The 18259-nt window shown below is 44.6% G+C and overlaps 1 protein-coding gene across 1 annotated transcript in view; it reads left to right on the top strand.

Moving 5' to 3' along the window:
- TGFBR3 (transforming growth factor beta receptor 3) overlaps positions 1 to 18259 on the top strand; it is a 399166-nt gene that overhangs the window by 246092 nt on the left and 134815 nt on the right. The window lies entirely within an intron of this gene.

Below are 18259 nucleotides of genomic sequence, written 5' to 3'. Positions count from 1 at the left end.
TTTTCTGATCATTCCTCAGTGATTCTTACCCTCACCCTCCCAGCCTTTCCACATAACGTCATTGCGTGAACCCTCTATCCCCAGGCATTTTTAGTTCCAACTTTTAGATCTGATATTCAACGCAACATTATTGACCTCTTTGGGTTTAGTGAGGGCACGGTGGAGTCTGAGGGCAAAGTATGGGAAATATTTCAAGTTTAGCTATGGGGATGTATATATCTAAGCAGTTCTCGATTTGGAAGGTTCGGCGGCACCAGCTGGAGCTGTTGGAGCTCCACTTTCATCAATTAGAACCGGACCTGGAGGCTGCCTATAAGCCAGACTTGAGGTGGAGCTTCAATCAGCATTAACAGAATATACCGCAATGGCAGACTGTGAACGTTTGTATTTGCATCATTATGAAATCCCATGCATTTATGGGGAGGGTGATTGGCCAGGCTGAGCGCTGGCACAAATGTTGAAGCACAGACAAGGACCCGCGGCTGTTACTCGCCAGACTCGTACTGACGGCACAACAAGTGTTCCATGCTGATGAAATAATTTGCATTCTGTTAAACTCATCTATACTCCCCCAGCATTCAGATGACTCAGCAGATTGTGCTGCCTATCTATATCATCTTACCTTGCTTGGCTGGAGGGTCCTCGTCTGGCTTTTCTGGCGAAGCCCATCACCTTAGAAGAGATTACTGAGGCAATAGGGGGATTACCCAACTGTAAATCCCCGGGGAGCGATCGTCTCCTCTCTGAACTCTGCAAGGCTTTCTCACCCCTTGTTGTCCCCACATCTTTTGCAGTTTTATGAAGAATGCTTACATACGGGCATCCTGCCACCCTCTCTACTGGAGAGTGTCCTCATAATGCTCTTAAAGCCCACCAAGCCCCCTGAGAGCTCAGAGTCCCACTGCCCCCTCTCATTAATAAATACTGATGCTAAAATTCTTGTTAAAGTACTGGCCAATAGGTTAACTCTTTTACTCTCTAACCTTGTTCTGCTTGATCAGGCTGGATTTAGTCACTCTACCTCCCATAATCTCAGACCTTATTTGCCTTGCTACACCAGCAGCGCCTAGTTGAAGAAGCGGTGGCTGTCTTCCTTGATGCCACTAAAGCTTTTGATTCTCTTGCGTGGCCAGTTTTATTTGCGATTCTATGCTGACTCAGGATTTCTGACCCTTTTTTGCACCTGATACAACTCCTTTACAGGGTATCCGGATTATTGGATTGGTACTGGATCCTATACTAATTGCCAGAGACACCTGTCAAGGTTGCCTTCTGTCACTATTGTTATATGTGTTGGCGACTGAGCCGGTGGCCTCAGCCGCTAGTCAACATCTTGGTCACAGGGGTCTGGCTTTCTCCCTACGAAATATTGTCAGATCGCTCTACACCAGAGGTTTTCAAACTTTTCAATGCCAAGCCCCCTCCCCCCCCCCAAGTGGGAAAAAAAGAATTCCCCCCCCCAGAATTTTTTACAATTATTCTATTAAGTTGGCAATATTTAAATACGTCTAGACTTGTTTAAACATTGCTCTTAAGTTCTGTTGTCTGCATAAAGCTCCCTTTAGCCAGAGGCTGGCACCCCCCAGGGATCACTTGAGGCCCCCTAGGGAGGTCCACCCCCCAGTTTGAAGACCCCTGCTCTACACAGACGACATCACTCTCTATCTGAGCAACCTGGTAGTGATTCTAGACTCGGTTATCCGAGAACTCTCACTATTCCAAGTGGCGTTGGGCATAGCAATCAACTGGACTAAGTCCTTTGTATTTCTCCTTACCATAATTTGTCCACTTTCGTTGCCTCTCTGCTGTGTCACTGACTCCTTAAAATACTTGGGGATCCATGTCAGTTCTAGCAAGCCAGCAGTTATTCTTGGGAACTATGGTGTTGCACTATCTAAGCTGGAAGACCACATTCAGGGATGGATTAAATTGTCCCTTTCATTAACGGGGCGAGTCTACCTAATGAAAATGGTTATTCTCGCCTAAACTTCTTTACCTCTTTCTGAACATACCCATCCCTCCACCCTGTTATTTTTGCACACCTTGTGGACTCTAATGATGCACCTTGCCTGGGTGAGAGACAAACTTCATCTCGGATCTGACCCTGCCTTTTGACTAGGGTGGCCTAGAGGCCCTGATTTTAAACTTTATGACCTTTGTGTTCAGGCTTCCTTCGCTCATTATTGGCTCAAACCTCTCCCCATCTGTCACACCTCTCGCCCGAACACAACCAAATGCATCCCATCCCTCTTCTGGCCCTGATCGGACAGACCCTACAACAGTGACCCATTTCTGATAAGGAGTGGGCCTCTGTGTGTGGGTTGACACAATCTCTATCTTCCAATAGCAGGCTACATTTTATACACTTTTGATATCTTCACCAGGCATACTACACTCCTGCTAAATTGTACCAATACAAATTGTGAGCCACTGATGAATGTACTAGATGCCATGGGAGTGGTGTGTATTTGATTTGTCACGTCTGTTGATCACAAGCATAGGCCACAACGCTTGAACCATCTAGGCTTTTGTGCATTGTCGTCTGCGAATCTAAAGCAAAAGCTATGTTATAATTTACGTAGGCTTTAAAAAAAAATCTGTCCAGTAGCATTGGAAGCTTCAGAAATGCTACTCTCGCGCTCTCTCTCTCAGATGCGCTTGTGATGTGCTAAAAACGGTCCACTTCACCTCTAATTTACCCCAAATTCCTTGAATGGCTAATCCAATAATACATGAAGGGGTGGATTAGAGGCTTTAAAAGCCAGTTTTACACAAAGTCTCTGACCCAGCGAGCTCTAAAATGCGCCACTTGCCACGCATTTTCTTGAAAGTATCCGTCCATATTTTTAACAAAGCATCGTGTTGCCACAGAAAGAATACAATACCGATTTGTGTGCTGGTTGTATTTTTGATTTCACGATCTGTGTTTTTTTTGTCTCAGGCTGACCGTCGTAACAGCATCCTCTTGACCTGGAAGCTGTTATCCACCTGTCATCGAGTTTTCGCAATGTATTCTTTTTTAGATGAGAGTATACAGGGCACTGCTTAATTTGTTCCTATTGTTTCCGGTGCGAAAAACGAAAAAGCGTCACAATGGGAGAAAACAGAAAGCGGCAAGAGTGATCTGAGGGGGCAGGGAGTGGCTTTATATGGATTGAAGAGGCCTGAGATGGCTTCAGGATTACGCTGCCTCACTATTCCCTGTTTACACATTGCAGCAGGCGCGTGTTTAAAAGGAGGGCACCTTTTCATTTACAAATTAAGCACTAATACAGGGTTTCCCGATTCTTCTTAAAATGATCTTGTTATAGGAGCCTGTCATAGTGTCCTTTAAATGTCAGCTATTGGAGCTGGAGGCTTTCATTACAGCTGTGAACTGGGAATATCGATGATGTCTATTGTTTCCGATGTCGCTGTCTTTGCCTGCGTTCTTGCAACGTTTGGAGGTTGTGGTGGGGTGTTCTGGCGGTTGTGGTGAGGTGTTCTGGCGGTGAACTGCAAGCTTCGGTGAGCGAGCTCATCTGCCGTAACCAGTGCTTAATTTGTAAAAAAAAAAAAAAGGTGCCGGTGCCCAAAGCCCTCCTCTTAAACACGCGTGTGCTGCAATTAAATATGTGAACACGGAATGCTAAAGCGGCGTAATCCTGAAGCCATCTCGGACCTCTTCAATCCATATAAAACCACTCCCTACCTCTTCCGCTCACCCTAGCAGCTTTCGGCTTTCTTCCTTTGTGATGCTTTTTCGGTTTTCCCTTCCTGAGTCTTCCCCATATGTGTCTTTTCCTCCCAGCAAATGCTTGAGGCAGAAGAGTAAGCCCCAGCCCTCAAAAATAAGTGCCGGTGCTCCGCCCCGGAAAAACCAAGCTCAAATTAAGCACTGCCTGCTACGCTCGTGTACAACAAAGTTGTGATCTCACACGTAAATTCAAAATTGTATACGTATCACACACTTAAATTAGATGTAGTTATGTCTTACGTGATTTTGAGGCTTCTGTAATGTCACATAAATAATTAGATTCTTTTTCAGTCGCATTTGAACTTGAAGCATTAGTGATACCATGAATGTGATTTAGCAGAATTAGCGATGGTACGCTTGTAATTTAGAAAGTTAAGAAGTAGATGTCCAGGCCCGTGGCATGGAAGTTTGATGACACATTTAAGTTAGAAGCTCTGGTTAAGTCACAGCAGAATTTGGAAGCGTTGTTGTGAGTTGCGAATAAACAACTATTAACGGTTTATCAAATGTAAAACATTATTATAACATTTGTCTAATATTTATATTCCAGTTAGACATTAAGATAGATTGCACAAGAAAAAAACAATGGTGAAACCTATTGGCTTTGCCAATGCTTGTTTATAAAAGTCGGCAATCCCAGTGAAGCAGCAGCAGTTTTCACTAGTAAAGTAGTAACTATTCAGGTATTCATGTAAATCAAGCCATGCATTTCCCATACTAATCTGAGCGCTTAACTAGCTCAGGCCGTAGTAGTACCCAGACAGTGAGTAAATGCAGATTTTAGCACCGATAATAGGTCTGGCAAGTGACAGCAGTAGGTGTTCACCACCTCCCATATCATAAATACACAGAGAAGGCCATTGAGACTGCCCCTTTTGACACTGGTTGCTTTAAATTAGGCCACTTTCAGCAAGTGCATTTACATTTTGACTCCACCTACTAGCACGCCCCCTTCACTGGTGCAGTAACTGGTTCCGTTTGCATAGGACAGGTGTCCTCCTTAAGCTGCTGCCCTCCTCCTTGGCATTTTCATTGGGACTGTCTCATGTGCATATGACTACTCTGCAGCCGCATATTTATTGGATGTGCTGCAGCCCGCGTCAGACTCACCCATGCCTTGATTTGCAGCTAGACGTGAGCCCAGGTAGACGCTGACCTGTTAGGGTGCTACAAGCAGTTGAGGATCGTCACAGGCAGCGGTTGACCCATCTGGCTCCCGCACTTCCATTGCGTAGAACACCTGACACCACGTAGGCTTCAAGTCAACCATTGCCTGTTGCCATTATGGAATTTGGTTACTATCCCAGCATCTCCTCAAAAGGCTTGCCCCCGATGTTATTCTTTGTGCTGCCCATGGAATAGAAGTTCTGAGAAACTTGTTAGTTCCCAGTGTAGGTTTCTCATCTTTTAATGGACACTTAAACAGAGGAGGGTCTGTGGTTCTAACAGTGGGCAAACACAAGCCTGTGTTACTCTATGGGTTCCCAGCATGCTGTGCATGTGGAATATACATACGCTAACTGTGGTGCCCGTTTTGAAGTAAACAAATTGAAGGGTGCTATTTTTAATATTTCTAGAATCTACCACTTAGAAATATTTACTTTTTTGTGTATCAAAATAAACAAATATGGGACAGAAAAAAATCAATTTACTTATAGGGACTAAAAAGAAGTTACTGAAACAACGGCTGATGGTTACCAAGCAAAACCCTCTCGTAATTCAGTGCATATATTATTAATAGATCTCTATTGTTATCAGGGTACAGCTGCATGTATGTGTCTGTAATTGAAGATGTGTGTTATTGGGAAGGCATGTCAGAAGTGGCACTATCCTTGTTTCTTTTTACCAAATTTACAAACATCGTAAAGAAAGAAATTAAGATTCGAGGTCTGCATTGCTGTGTATATTGAAGCAATTGCATATTTGTGTCATCCTGTGTCTTGTATGTGAAGATTTATCAATAACGTTTGTGAATACATGTATTGCCGCGTGTTTATATCTCCATTGCTGTGCGTATTCAAGCTTAGTTGTATATTTGTGTGTATTCTCTGTTAAAGTGTTTCTGTATGTCTGTGCATTTATGTGCTTGTGTATTTGATTTGTGAGTAGTCAGTTGCTTATATGTGCATGTTTATGTTGTGACTGTAGCTTTTGTTTGTTCACTTGTCTATGTCTCCGGCTTTGTTTGTGAATATATGCATTTATGAACCAATATATCAGTTTTTGATGACCTAATCATGCTTATATATGGGTTTACCCAATCATGCTTGTGCATGCTTGCGTATTAGCTTACTGATTAGTCTCTGTGTGTTTGTGTGTTCCCATACCTGTGTCATCAGTCGTGTGTGAATATGTGACTCTCTGTGTCTGGAAACCTGGTTCGTTGTGTATATTTATGGTTGTGCATTTGGACCAGTTTTACAATTGTTATATGTAAATTTCTATTGGTTTGTCAACACATTTTTGTGTGTGCGCATATCTGATTTGTAAGGCCTAGGATGGCTTGTGTTTGTTATTGTTTGTGTTTTGAGTTTTCTGACGTGTCTGTGCCTACTGGTATACCCACAACGTGAGGTTTCTGAACCTGGTTGCCATCAGTGTTTATGAAGTACCAATCATGGACATGCAATCTAAGGCCTGCCCTAGAATGTAATCACCTTGATGCTGAAATGGAAGCTTCAGACTTCACCCCTAACATCCACCTATTGGTAGTGCTCAGGAAGAACTAATCAACAGCCCCTTGCCAGCAAGTTTTGATGGACTTCCTAAAGATAGCCGCGTCTCCATCTTCCTCACTTTGGTATATGAATCTGCCCCTCCTGCCACAGGAATGCTGGTAATACTTCCACTGTGTGGCGAGGCTATCTTCATCCTCTTTGTTGTGCCATGCTAAACCTGTGACATCCAAAGTGGACCCACTGGCTTCAGTACTCAGACTAGCTGTCTCTCTCTCTCTCACACACAAACACACTAATCCACACAATGCACTACATACACACTCGACAAACACACTGTTTTTAGCGCTGTGCTCTGGGGTTCGGTTCAAAGGGTAGCAAAACGGTACATGAGGGATCAGTAGGCCACACTGTCATTAACAGAGATAAAAAGGTCTGGTCAACTACAAAGTCACGAAACACGGTACAATGCTACCCCCGCTTTATGTGCTACACCTAGGTAGAGGGGCAATAGTCCTCCATTCATTATGACAGCATTCTTAGTGTGCCACTCCAGGTCACAGAACATGTCCTTGACTTCACACTGGCATGGGGGGGAGAGACAAAGCCTCTGTGCACATGCTTAGGTTAGTGTGAAGGAAGGGACATAATAAAAATCAGTTTACCAGATTCACATGCAGCTGGGCACTCAGGGCAGGGGAATATGGCTGTACTGGATGCAGAATACATCTACGTCCCAACAAGTATGCTGTCCTAGTACATGTCTTCAGTTGGTTATGTTTATAGTTTGATATTTTATATTGGGACAAACACTGTTTTCCTATAGATAATGGTCAAGCTGCACTGAGCAATAATCATCATCTAAAAATGGGAGGGGCTGGCATCAGTCATAGTAAAGGAGTCAAAAATGCATATTGCCAGAAACAGGACTATTATTTAGGAGGGTATGACCCCTACAAACCTAATAAACACAATGTGGTTAGGTCAAAGAACAGCTCTGAGAAAATCTCTGCTCAGCTCCTAGTAACTAAGGCACAAGCAGAGCAGACAAACCCCATAGAAGTGCATATGTAGCTAAAGCAGTGCCAACAGTTTTAAAAGTAACGTACACAGCACAATACATTTTCCAAACCAATTTAGAAAAATAGAGGAACATTTAATTAGCAATGGATAAACCAAATGGGTCATCCAGGTCAATGTCTTTACTATTGGACTCTGAAATGGAAATCAAAATCATCCAGAGGGGCAATGTCCAAGGCTGTGGCTGGGGAATGTCCATTGCAATCAGATTGGTCATCCTTAAGATCCTGCTGAAGCCATTGGCTTATGGTGCTAAATGGTCAGAGGGGGACAAAGTTGGATTTTCTGTCCGCCGAGGGTGCTTTGTCTTTTGGATAGTCTTGCCACCTGACACCTACTCAAGCTTTTGTCTTTGCATTTTTTATTTTTTTTATTTTGTCCTCATTCACCGTGGCTATTAAAGAACCCTTCTTACTTTACTAATAGTAGAGCAATAAAGTTATCCAGGCCAGGGGACGCCCTTTACTCTCAAACAATCCTCCATCTGTCTAGATTCCATGAGGATTTCAGAGCAGGGGGTAAAATCATTGGACAAATAACCGAAAGCAGTACTTATTCACACATAATGTTTGCCAAATTAGCATTATCTAAATCAAAATTTCCAAGTCAATGTTTCCAAATCAATAATGGTGCCCAAAAATTCCCCCCCATCCTGTTATTTCCCCGTGACCTTAAATCCAAATCCGCGGTACGAAACACATCATTAAGCCATTCCGAATATATTGGAGGGGAAGTCGACATCCATTTTCTGCATATTTCCCTTCTCCCCAACAGAATTACATAAAATACAAATTTGAGATTCAGGGTTGTACCTCTTCCACTCCTCCCCTGCTGATCTTGTGGTTGACCAAAAATTACTAACGGGAGAGATGCTACAATTTCCCACTCCAGTATACTCGAGACAGTCTCACATACCGTTTCCCAAAAATAACGAACACCCGGACATTCCCAGAACATATGGATGTCAGTTGCTTGTATTAAACCACATTTTGGACATTTCACCTCCTGCCCTCCTTTCATTTTAGATAACTTCTCAGGAGAAATGTAAGCTCTATGAGTCGTATAGTAGTGGTTCTTCCTCAAAGCAGCTGGCTTAACAATGCCAAACAGAAAAGTTAATGACTCCTTCCACCACATATGAGCTGACTCTTTAGGGAAGGATTCACTCCACAAAGCCGTGGGAAGTTCGAACTCACCATCCACCCCTTCTAGAATCCCCCAATACCAAGCTGCCACTCTATGGGGGCCTACCAATGGACTCGGGATAATCTCTTCCAGAACATTGGGCATACCATCTCCTCCCTTAACCCCCTGTGCCCAATCCCTTATTTGCAGAAACTTCCACCTAGTCAGGGAGCCACCCGTTTGTTGCATCAACTCTTCCCAGGGAAGGAGTACCCCCTCCTGAAAGAGATCTCCCCAGTACTCTATACCTGCCGTTTGATTGGTAAGGCTAGAACATCTTGAAAACACTCTGGTGTACCAGGGGAATCCCAAATAGGTGCGTTGCAATTATAATATGTAACTTTTGCAGTTTGTCTAAGCTGATACCAACATTCTGCCGATCCCTGCATAATTTTCAGTTTTACCTTTTTAAAAAACTTAGGATCACCAAATTTAAAAATAAAATAGCTTGACACACCCTTGATGGTAACGGCCATCACCTTAAACATAAGGCCCGTTTTCGTAGAATCTGGAGAAAAAAATAGAATCCTGGTATTTTTCAAGAGGAAAGCCCAAGCATAATACTGTAATTCTGGTAGTGCCAAACCACGCTTTTCCTTACACCTACCCAGCTTTCTCCGAGAAATTCTAACCCCTTTAGAGCTCCATATAAAATCATTTATGAGCTTCTGCATTTTATCTATACATTTTTTCTGCATGGGGAGTGGAGAAGCGGAAAACAAAAAATTCCACTTTGGAAGAATGGACATTTTTACCAAATTAACCCTTTCAATAATCCTTAAGGGAAGATGAGCCCAACCTTGCAGTAATCCCTTACATTGTCTTTGCATTTTGTTACTTTTTGGTAAGTCAAAATCCTCCAGCATGGAAAACTGGAATCTGTAGCCCGTCAGAGCTTCACAAGTCTGGATACCTTTATGTGAGTTCTTATTGATCCTCTTTTCAGTGTTTCAAAATGCTCATAGTAAGACATGCATAGTACAATTTTTCCCAACTGCTGGGAATGTTCCTTGTGGTCAGTCATTCATTCATTCATCAACTTTATTTTGGTTCTTGGAATAAACCATAAAAGGATATACACAGAAAAAAATTAATCAATAAAAACAGCAGCTTGCGCCACAATGCAAATACTGTTAAGCCCAGTCATTCAACAACACAAATAAAAGAGGACAACCATAACTATAAAGTGCAGAAAAAAGTTAAAAACACAAAGACAGTAATAGTCTAAAAATGGAGCCAGAAAAGGGAGCGTGTAAAACAAAACATAATACAGTCAATTAAATCAATAAGGATCACCTAACCTGTAGAGCTTGTTTAAGAAAAGTGGCCACGCCAAAACAGACCTCGGGGTTGGGGAGAGACTGTAAATACAGGAGAGCTGGGATGTGTCGGGAGTGAGGAGTGCCCATCAGCAGTGGGATTAGGAACTCCCTGGTGTATCTATTATAGAAACTGCAAAAAAGGTAGTAAGCCAAAGTGTGAAAAGGGTGCTAATCACAATGCCCAATCAGGATTTCCTTTGGATTAAACTGACCCAATGGGAAGGAATGTTGGCACCTAATCAATCCCAGCCTAAGCCTGGTAAGGAGGACCCTGTCCCTTCCACTCAGCACCTTAGCCAGATAGAGTTCCATGCCGAGGGTGGTTTGTACCATCAGGTACATTCTCTGTTGTCAGGTTTCGATAGTTCATTCTCCTCCCGTTCTTAGTCAAGTGGCCCTTAAAAGCGGCTTTTACCAATTTTTATCATTTTGCACTGATGTGACCAGGCAAGGCAAAGATGTCCGGTCTACCCAACTTGTTACACATGCCTTTAATATTCCTGAGCCATGGAATGCCAAGACCCATATCGCAACCTAGACAGTCCAGGATAACGTCTTTATTCAGTTAGGCCTCCTGTTTGCTCCAGATGGAGAACCATAGCATCAAGGGGGCCAACATGATGGTAACTACTACAATTGCAGGCCCAGTTCCTCATGGATGGCATAGCAAGGTGAACCTGGTGGTATGCCTAGCATGCATCTGCAAATCGTATTTTCCTCTGCCTGTAAGCCTTTAACTGCTTTGTACCCCCACATACCGGTGCCAAAAGTGAGAGTCTGGACACATTTCTTAGAATACATCTCAACCAGAGCCATCACAGACTTGTTTCCTATCTTGGACACCAAGCTAAAGAGAAACCCTGCAGAGTTACAGAACTTCTGAGATCTCTGTTTAGGAAAGAGCCACCAGGACCCACAACAGTCAAAAGTAACTCCCAAATATGGGGATTCATAAGTTTGGCCCAAGGGTTTACCCTGAAGGGCAAAAGAGAGCAATTTCCACCACAAGGCATCATAAACGTTTTGGCAAGGTTCGTAGGCAACCCTACACTGCATATAAAATCAACAAAGGCGTTCAGTAGAGCCTGGAGGCTGTTCGGTGCTTGAGACAGTAAAATGGCATCATCTACATACAGGAAAATGGGGATACACCTTCCCTTAAATGTTGGCTGATCCCTGCACCTGGCTGTCAATGCTGCCTCCAGGCCATAAAAGGAAAAGGACTAGGGCAAGGTCGCACCCCTGCAGAACCCCACGTCCCTGCCCAAAACTCTCCTTACCTGCTCCTTCCTGCCCAAATCTAACACATGAGCTCAGGTCATAATGAAGGGCACATAGGAAGTCCACCAGGCCAGGATCTAGCCCCAGAGAAAGAAGAACGTCCCAAAGTTTGGACCTGACAGCGCTATCAAAGGCTCATTCCAGCTCTATAAAAGCAAGGTACAAGGGCCAGTCTTTGGTCACAGTATATTTATTATTGAGGAGATAGGGATTGCGACATGGTCCCCAGCCCATGCCTGAAACCGTAGTGAACATTGTTAATGATATCCTTTTCCATAGCCCAGGATGAGATTCTGTCCAAGATAACCCTGCCAATGAACTTGACGGTGGAATCAAGAATGGAGATAGGCCTATAGCAACAAGGAGAGGCCTTGTTCCCTTTGTTGAAGATAGGGACAATAATGACCGAGTGCCACAACCCAGGCAGCCCTAACTTGCAGGGTAAATTGACATAGTTGGTTATAATCGTGGCTCACACTTCCGCCTCTAGTTTGTATAGGTCCATAGGAACGTCGTCAGGCCTGGGGCATTAGGCATCAGGTTGTTACAAATTGCTTCGGCAAATTCTTTAACCATAAACTCTATGTCAAGTGGAAAAGAGGGCAAGGGCAAGGCAGAATCACTATTATCATTCATATGGTAGACTAGCCTGAAATGCCTGACCTAAGAATCAGCACTTATATTGGCACGAATGCGATTGGCGTCGATTTTGGTCAATTGATTATAATTGACCGTCTGCCAGAATAATCCGGAGCGGCCTGTTCCACGGGCTGCGATCAAGGTGCTCTAGACCTCCTTCTTAAGTTCTGCCTTCCTTCTGAGAATTGTTAGCTTATAATCCTTCCTGCATGCCACAGTCTCAGCCGGGGCCTGTGGAGTTGCTTTCAGTGCCCGCATTAAGCATCTTTTGGCCTTCCTGCAGTTAGTGTCAAACCAGGAATGATCTTGACAATTGGGAAGGGGGATCAGTTACATGAGGATACTATTAATAGTGGACTCTAAAGGTCAAAAACATATGTGCTACTAGCAAAGTGATAGGTTAGGTTTAAACAGTCGAAGAGCCGACCCAGATGTTCCACCCAGAGCCTGCACATGCATCATGCATATTGACTGACTTCCAAACCAACCTTAGCCCATCACGGCTTGGCAAGAGTTGGGACCCCCCCAACATCAGTGTCTCGTAACCCAGGCTTTGGGCAGAGGAATGTAACAAAAAGAGGATTGTGATTGCTATGGGGGCTGGAGATAACATTGCCGTCTCTCAGCTGACCTTGTTCTTCCAACAAATATGGGAAATGATGAACAATGAGGGGTGACCCAATCAAAAACATTACTCAAACTGAACCTGACCAGATAAGGAAGAAGCAACTGACCTCTGTTGTCACATGGACAGAATAGGGTATCCATTGGGTTCGTAATGAAGGGAAGAAATCTGATATCAGAACTTATCCCCTCCCCTGAGCCCAGTTTAGCATTGAAATTCTCAGCCAGAACAATGTGGAAACCATCACCACCTAGGGAATGGCTAGATTCCAAATAAAATAAAAAAACAGAAATAGGGTTGGGACTGCAGGAGAAATTATCATTCTAAAAATTAATTAACACAAAAGATTTTGACCACTTGACCAAAAACGCTTGAATTAGCCTGTTATGTGAAGGAATGGGGAAAAGGTAGAGTAGAGAGAAGCTTTAAACCAGACAACACAGCCTGAGCTCTGCCCATACCCGATGAAACAGCAGGGACTGAGTGACAAATAAAATTGTCGCAAAAAGGCTCCCTTGTGGCCCAGGCCTCCTGTAAAATCACAATATCATAGTGTCACATTCAGTACCTTTTATTCCAACTATGAAACGTCATGAAGGTTCCCAACATTGGTTCTTGAAGGTTCGGGTCTGTCCAAGGTAGGGGTGACCCTTTCTGGTAGCCACAGTGCTGCCGACAAAGGAACGTCTAGGCAGACTGCGCCCTCCAGAAGTCCCAAGAGGAAAAAACCTCTACTGCAAGCTGGAGCTCCTGAGGAGAAGATGACTACAACTGGAAGATAGAGGAGTGGCCAGGAAGTGACAACAAAAAAGGCAAGTGCAGAAGACAGTGCATAACGGAGACTCAAGAAGAATCCAAAGAAGCAGGACAAGCCAGCAGGAAACGAAGATACGCCAGGCAGGAGCTAGATGCACCAACAGAGCGAGGACACCTCAACAGGAAGTGAAGAGTGTTGCAATGCAAAGAAAATGAAGAATTCAGGTCTTTATATACCCACAGAAAGGAAGTGACGTAACAGGAAGTAATAAGCATCCATTTTGATAGGGAATAAGTAATAAAGAAAAGAAGAAATCCGCCATGTTAGAATAGTGCACATAACTACTGTTTCCTAAGCATTCTGGGAACAAGAAGTAAATGGAAAGGAGGAGAAAACAGCAAAACATGGCCCCAGGGAATAAGGTGAGTGAGTCCTAAACACATAACATCGGAACCACAGCTCCAACTGGAGCCATTGTGTTTAATTTATGTAGTACGGGCCGCGCACAGATCTGCAGTGTGCCGACCAACACTGCAGGCAAGTGTAGGGGAGCTCCTCCGTGATAAAAAACGGCCACAGTGGGCCACCATGCCGACCTGTGGTGCCCCCTGAAAGAGGAGGGAGACGCCCCGGGGTGCGCCGCAGTCCACGGTGGCCGGAGGGACGCGTCACGGACTGAGTCAGAGCCCGCTGTGCAGCACATAGGAAAACACAAAGTCCAGTGAAGTCTCAACCTGAATTTTGGTGGCAAGGCCAGCCATGTTCCAGCTCAGCATTTTGACCCCCAAATTTATGCCTGACAATGTGGAAACAGACTCAGGGCCCACATTCCCTCTTTGGAATTGGGCTGGTGTATAAGGTGGATCTATTGCCTTGCAGAGTGCCACAGAATCAGAGCCATTGACAGAGCAGCCTGCCCCTTCAGGGCCTTCCGGTCATAAAGGGGAGGAGCTTTTCAGTCAGTCAATAATGCAGGAGTCAGACAGTGCTGAAAAGTGGTTGGTGACAGGAACTGAGAAAGAGGCACATGGCAATGAATTAGCAAAAAGCAGTTCTCTTGGGGGGGGCCAACCCTGGGGCCCATCACCCTATAAAAATACCCCAGAGGAAGAACCTTCACATTGCTCTGCTTGGCAGGCTCCATATATGAAGCACATATCAACTCCCCAGCAAACACCTGGAAAAATTAACAATGACGCACTCCCCCTCAAGTTCATATGTCATGGGCCCAATCCAGGGGATTCTACATGCAACCAGAACTTCAGGGAACTGATTAAGTTTGTGTCAAAAATGTTGGTTGAGCCAGTTGGTGGCCTTTGACATCAGCTGCTCCTAGCTTTCTGTGGACAGTGGCTTTAGCTTCAGAACATTTGCTAGGATAACAACATAGGAGCAGGTCGGAGGAGGTGGGTTGAAGACAGTGTCACTGCCGGCCCTTCGGTTGTCCATATCACAGGATTGGTAATCCAAAACCTGTGGGATGGCAACTGTTGATTTCAGGGAAAGTGGACGCTCACCAGAGTGGGAAGATGTAGCATCATCATGTAAAGATCCAGGTTGTGTGAGAGTAGGTGCAAAGAAAACAGCCGAATAGGGCCTCTGGCCACATTAACAGAACCAGCACACTGTGGGGCTGTGGATACAACAGTTGTCTGGTTAGCTTCCCTATAACTAATATCAGAGTTGACCCCCTCGGCCATGGCTTTGGATAACTCAGATTGCATACTTTCTATGGCAGACAGGCGGTCCATTATGGGGAAGAAACATGCGGTCAAGGCAGATTTAAAAACTTCAAACAAGCCATTGAACTGGATGCTACACCCAGGAACAGTGAGCACAGTATCTGAAGTACAGACAGGAATGCCAGGAAGCGAGGTCTGATGGGCAGGCAGTGGGGCCATTGGTCCGGGCTGCTTGCCTTTCCATTTGTGCTTTGCAGGGGTGGGGGGACTGGTGGCATTAAGGATGGCCGATGTAGGGGGTGGGGTGGTAATGCTGATTGGTGACGGATGGTAATGCTGACTGGAGAGTGGAAAGCATGCCATTGCCCTCTTGACCACCACATAAAGAATACCCTGTGATGGCCAGCTGGTCTCTGGGAGAAGCAGGTGTGGCAGGTCAGGGTTATCGGAAGCAATGGACAGTCTTCTCTCTGTGAGTTGTATCTCCTCGTCTATAACATCCACAGCCATGCAATAAATTAATTAATGGTAGAGTATCTTGCCATGGCAGGATTGTGAACACTTAATTTACATTTCCCCATAGTATAGCGGGGGCCCAGAGCCCACAGTCAACCAGCCAAACAGGAGAGAAGATGAGATAGGCTGCCACGAGCCCCCCCAAGAAAAAAGCATCAAGAGAAAGGGCCACAAACGCTCAGTCAGGCAAACGACCTGACAGCCTTACCGGTAACACAAAGGGAGCTCAAACAAAAACAAAGAGGGGTGGCCCCACCTCGGCTTTTCCTGGTGCTGATGAGTGCAAGGCAGACCTGCCCTTGGCCCAAGCTTTGCTCAGATGCGACCCGTGCATGTCCCGTGCAGCGGGAGCCCGGTCGCTCTTTGTAGCACAGGTGGGGAGTGTGTCAGCCTCCTTGCCCAGACCCTTGTTGGTGCCTCCAGGTGCAGCTCTCCCTGGGACTCGAAGTCACACTGTTGCAGCAATTAGGTGATGTCCCTGAGCCGGGGTAACCTGCGTCATGGTTTGTAGCGCAGGAAGGGGGTATGTCAGCCTCCTCCACCAGACATGCTTTGGTGCCTTTAGACGCAGCTATCCCTGGGACTCGAAGTCCCACTGTTGCAGCAATTAGGTGCCATCATCGAGCAGCGGTAGCCCGCGTCGCACTTTGTAGAGCATGAAATGGGTGTGTCAGCCTACTCTTCCAGACACACGTTGGTGCCTCCAGGTGCAGCTTTCCCTGAGACTCACTGTTGCAGCAATTAGGCAGTACCCCTGAGCAGCGGGAGCCTCATTGAGCTTTGTAGTGCAGGAAGTGGATGTGTCATCCTCCACCCCCAGACACGCGTTGGCGCCTCCAGGCACAGCTCTCCCTGGGACTTGAAGTTCCACTGTTGCAGCAATTAGGTAGTGTCCTGCTGCCCATGGCTAAGGCTCTTACACACCAAGTTTCTGTCCAGACAGATCTCCTGCAAGGTCTAGTCCCCTGTGGTCGGCTACACCTTCTTGGTGTCAGGATTTCTCCTGCTTTTTGTGTTATTGAAGCAAGGAAACAGAAGGCCAATCACCTTATCCTTGGTGAGCAATTCCAATTTCTGAGTATGAGATTTCTATGAGTCCTTGTGTGAGTCTCTTGTTCCAGCAGGTGTCAGATGCTTTCTTTCTTCCAGCTGGGGCTTCTTCTTCAGTTGGAATCTTCCCAGGTCCAGGAGTGTTATGAGGAGGTGGCTATTAAGGTGCCAGATTTATCCTGTGCAGGAGCTACTGGCAGGATAAAGTCTGCTACCCAATCCTAACTGTTTTCTCATGGCACCCAATCTCTTTTTGCAGTAAGTCCTCTTTGTCTTATTGTAAAAGTACCCAGGAAGGTTTATTTCATTATGGCAGAACATGTTTGCCTCCAGGCAAGCCTCTCTTCAGCTCTTTGGCCAATTTCCTATTTACATTAGCTTTCCTTCCACCTGACAGGGTCCAAACTGATTATTTCACCCACTTTGAGTGGAGCCTGGCTGTTTAGGAGGATCCTGGGAAAGAGTAAGGGAACCCATCCCTAGCATCTCAATGACAAAAGTGGTAGTGCTAAGACTGTCATTTGGGCTGTCACCTATTTGTACCCTCTCCTGGATAATTAATCCCTGCTAAGTGGTCAGTGTTTACACCTCCCTTCTCTTCTAGTGTTCAGAGGGAGGCCATTGTCTTCATTGCTAAGGTTGTAAACTTGCACAGCCAAGGATATGTATTCCAGCTCTGGGGCTGTTATGCGTGGCAGGGCTAACTTTAAACCACTTCTGGCTCAGGCAGCTTAAAGTACATTTTTACAAAGTTACTTTCCCAAATAAGTTGTCAAAAATATGATTTCACCCTTAAATCTTATTATGAAAATTAAGTAAGAAATAACTTTGAAGAACTTTGCTTGTATTTTTCCAGATGAATATTTTAATCACATCCAGAGTTGTCCTATAAAACATGTAGCTGGACCTGGACAGTGAAATAACTTTTAAGCCTTCCGTTCTGTGAGGGTACACTTTTTCAATATATGGCAAGACACTTTTAATATATAAGACACCCTGCCTTGTGGACTTACAGGGTAGACTTTAGTCATGACATAATAGGTAAAACAGGTTTTCCTAAATGGTGAAAGCACTTTTGCCTGCCATGTGTTACTGTTGTGCCTTAAACTGCAGCCAAGCAAAAGCAAGTGCTAATCATTTAAAATACATTTTAATGACTAGTTCAGGAGGCACTCATTCTGTTTAGACATTTCCCAGTTGTAACTTACCTTAGGTAGTGGTAGAATTAACCTCCAGTTAGCTCAGTATACTATATTCAGGGCAACATGGTCTTAAAAACAATAAATCATGGTAAATCTTCTGTCTCCTTATACTTTCAGTGTGTTAGCTTCCCTGCATAAATAACATTGAAGCCTACCTTAGAACCTATGTTTAGTCTCGAACATTAATTTTTATTCCTCCCTTTAAAAGTGGCAAAGTGCAGTTAAATATACAGTTGAAGCTGGATTTAGGTTCATAAATATTTTAGTATCACTTACTTTTGGATGTGGTTGTCTTTTGTTATTCATTTGAAATGAAATCATCTCTGTCCTTACATAAGAATGTGAAAGCCAAACCATTAAAAAATATATTAGATGTTGTTAACTCTTTAAATGAGCCATGTATACGTCACTGCCCTCACTTTAGAATGAATGCTGCTAGTTTCGTAACTTACAGCAATATGGGTACTTTGTAGGTTTGTCTGTTCATGATACCACCTGATTGGTTGTGG

This window comes from Pleurodeles waltl, chromosome 4_2, assembly GCF_031143425.1.
Source record: "Pleurodeles waltl isolate 20211129_DDA chromosome 4_2, aPleWal1.hap1.20221129, whole genome shotgun sequence".
NCBI lineage: Eukaryota > Metazoa > Chordata > Amphibia > Caudata > Salamandridae > Pleurodeles > Pleurodeles waltl.
Note: the sequence above shows the minus strand (reverse complement) of the source record. Positions and strands in the feature narration are given on the sequence as shown.